This window comes from Carex rostrata, chromosome 30 (assembly GCF_964058835.1).
Source record: "Carex rostrata chromosome 30, lpCarRost1.2, whole genome shotgun sequence".
NCBI classification, from domain to species: Eukaryota; Viridiplantae; Streptophyta; class Magnoliopsida; order Poales; family Cyperaceae; genus Carex; species Carex rostrata.
The window spans coordinates 2,079,099-2,082,661 of record NC_135947.1 but is presented as its reverse complement, the minus strand read 5'-3'; the positions used below and the strand labels follow the sequence as shown (position 1 = coordinate 2,082,661).

At 33.3% G+C, this 3,563-nt stretch overlaps 1 long non-coding RNA gene across 1 annotated transcript; it reads left to right on the top strand.

Moving 5' to 3' along the window:
* Positions 1–2,693: 2,693 nt before the first annotated feature.
* Positions 2,694–3,146, top strand: LOC144546667 (uncharacterized). Its single transcript, XR_013508851.1, has 3 exons — positions 2,694–2,772; positions 2,877–2,969; positions 3,049–3,146. It is a non-coding gene; the product is annotated as an uncharacterized LOC144546667 (long non-coding RNA).
* The last annotated feature ends 417 nt before the right edge of the window (positions 3,147–3,563 follow it).

The following is a 3,563-nucleotide window of genomic DNA, read 5'->3' as shown; positions in this document are numbered from 1 at the left end:
GGGGACTAAAGTAGGGGGACTGTTAGTCGATCCCATAAAAATAACGAATATATATGTGCCATCCTTAGAATAATATGCCATTGTACACGGTTAAAAACACTAATTGCAACACGGTTTTGTAATTGTGTCGAAATGCATCATGTATGAATGTGTCGATCAATTGTACACATTTATAGAACCGTGTACGTTCTCATACAGTTTTTTATATTAAGACCTGTATCAAATTATCTTTCAAAACTATTTTAATATAAAAACCGTATATGATTCTTATTTTTTTCAAAATATTATATATTTGCCAATATATTGAAAACACTCACTAGTACAAAAAACTCTTTCACTGACCCTCAATCACCGACGGTTTTAACGTGTAACAGTCAGTGTAGAGACTGCATGGCAAAATCATAAATAAGAAGAATTTCAACACTGACTGTTCAATTGTAAACAACCGTCAGTGAATCAACACTGACTGTTTTTTTTTCAAAACCGTCAGTGTTGATCACAACCTACACCGACCCTTTTATTAAAAAACAGTCAGTGTTGAGCTATACACCAACATTGACCCTTTTATTAAAAAAACAGTCAGTGTTGCCTCACCCTACAGTGACTGTTTTTCAAAAAAACCGCCAGTGTTGAGAGGTATACCAACACTGACTGTTGTGTTAAAGGAAGAGTCAGTGTTGCCTCACCCTATAGTGACTATTTTTTTAATAAAAGGGTCAGTGTTGATAGTATACTCTACAGTGACTGTTTTTAAATAAAAGGGTCAGTGGTTCTTTGTATTGGCACAAATATTATAGTAATTCAAAATTTGTATTATTACATAAAAAAATCATATCGTTCAATTTGTATTGATATAAATATTAAATAAACTTGAAAATTTTAAAATTGGACTAAATTAGTTCAAACTTCAATTGAATAGTTTGGATTTCAAAGTAACCAATTTTAGGTACATAGATGATATACGAACTACACATCTTTTTGATTAATGAATGCACAAATAAAATTTTGAGTTAGTACAGAAAGAATTGAATATTTTCACAAATCTATATTTACGACATGATCATTAGAATTTATGAGGTTTATTCAACTGATCATGCATGTGCATCTTATTATATAGAACTAAGGAAAAAAATAAAATAACACTGACGGCTCACCTTTAATAACCGTCAGTGTAGGTCCCTACATACAATGACTGTTTAATATACAAAACTAAAACTGTTGGTATAAGTCTGTAGCATACACTGACTGTTTTTAGGGAAAAACCGTCGGTGTAGGTCCTGAAATAGAAGCCGATCAGCCGCCAAAATTTTTATTTCCCGTTCAAATTCCCTCGCCAAAACAACATAAGATTAATATCCCCCTTCAAACTCTCTAGCCAAAATTTTCGTTTCCCACTTCAAATTCCCTCGGCCTAAACTACTCTTCTCCCTCTCTCTCGGCGAACTGTTGTCGATCAGCACCACGTTGCTCTCGCGACGACCTGTGAACCGAGCACACTTCCGCCGTCTTCCTCTGAGAACCGAGCACACCTCTGCCGTCTCATCAGAGCACAGCTCCGCCACCTTTCTCTCTCGGCGAACTGCGAACCGAGCACCCCTCTGCCTAATCCTCTGAGAACCGAGCACACCTCCGCTGTCTCCCTGTCTCCTCCTAATATCCCTTCAATTTCAGGTTAATATTCCCTTCAATTTCTTATTTCCAATCTTTTAGGTTTTAGAGCCAAAATTGCATTTCTGGTATGAGATTTTCTGGTATTTAGAGTCAAAATTGCATTTCGTCGGTTTTTTGAGAGAGAGGAGAGAGACCTGGTAATTGTTTCTTGTATACGGTACCAGTAGCCATTAGAGACTCCATTTAACTATTCACGATTCTTTTGTTTAACATATAATTTAGTATAAAACCGATTCATTTTACTAAGACTTTGGGGCTACGAAATTGTATAGAACTTGAATTTTACAACCACAAGTTTTTGATGTTTGTATATATATTCCCAAAATATTCGTGCTTGGCATGCAAATAATTATATACACAAACAACAACATAATAGTAATTATTGCCACATACTACATATTCATACAACATATCCAGGTCATACTTTAGATATAAAATGATAATAAATACACAACATGGTGAATGATTACAAGATATCAAATTTTAACATATTAGAATATTAGTTTGAATCAAAATAAATCCTAAGATAGTAACCTTGAGTGGGAATAAAATTAAAGTGAGGAACGTAAATTCAAGTGAGGTTTAGGGTTTATGCAGCTCAACTTGTTTATTCTAGGTTTATCTAAATTCATGTGATTTTTTTATGGTATATGAAACAACTTGGCATTCCTAATTCAATGAGGAAGAGAAGAATTGAAATGTTGACTGAAGATGAAGGTGTGGTTGGAGAAGGCAGCAGCCCTCAAAATCATAGTGGTACCAAACTATGTTTTCTATTTTTTTTGTGAAATTAATTTAGTGTATCGGGTCTAGGGTTTCATATGAAATTATAAGTTGAAATTATTAGTGTATGGTGTATGTTATTGATTCTCTAGCATCAAGGGAACTAGATTATGAAATCATGGTGCGATTTATATATAGAGTGAGCAATAAATATAACATTTAGTCTAATTTCATTTACTTACAATCATCGTACTATTTGTTCGTAATACTAATTAATTCATTGATATTTAATAAAATTTCAGCATTTTTGAATCTTATGTGGAGTCCGGAGGAGTGCACAAGGAGGGATCAACGCAATGTGTGTGGCAATTCATTAAGGTATGAACTTGTACACTTGAGTTTTAATTTAATGCTTAATTTTTTGCTTTCTTATGCGATTGAGCTCTCTTGGGCAATTATTTTACTTACATTGAATATTTCAGAGCCCTACGCAAAAAGGTGGCAAGGTGTGTGGATTTTATGTCATGAAACACATGCAAAACCTAGTCACTACGCAATTTGATATTTTTCCTAATGTATGTATTTTATGATTGAAATTGATTCATTTTTCATATAACTTGGATAAAATTAACTTCTTAATTTGTATTCATGCAGTGTGACTTTCCGACAGAAAAATAAACATTGACGCAACTTCATGCAATAACACGACAATGGTGTACATTTTTCTTGGACAACTTCTAAATTAGTTATAACATGTTGTTAATTTCAAATGCATATTTTGTTACTATGTGTTATGTAAATTTTACTATAGTGTGGTTTTTTTGTGAATGAATATCTTATGTTATTAAATTGTGTTGTCTTTTGTTTATGTTTTGTACATTATTTGCATGATCTTCTATTTAACAGTCAATGAATGTAGTATAGTACTATATATGGCTAACAAAAATATGGAGGCTAGCCCCGATACAAGCAGAATTATGCCAAATTTTTTATGCCAACACTGTACCTACAGTGACTGTTTTTTTTAAAAACAGTCAGTGTAGGGTGCCTACAGTGACTGTTTTTAAAAAAAACAGTCAGTATAGGGTGACTACAGTGACTGTTTTTAAAAAAAAAAAGTCAGTGTAGGGTGCTTATAGTGACTGTTTTTTAAACCGTCAGTGTAGGCT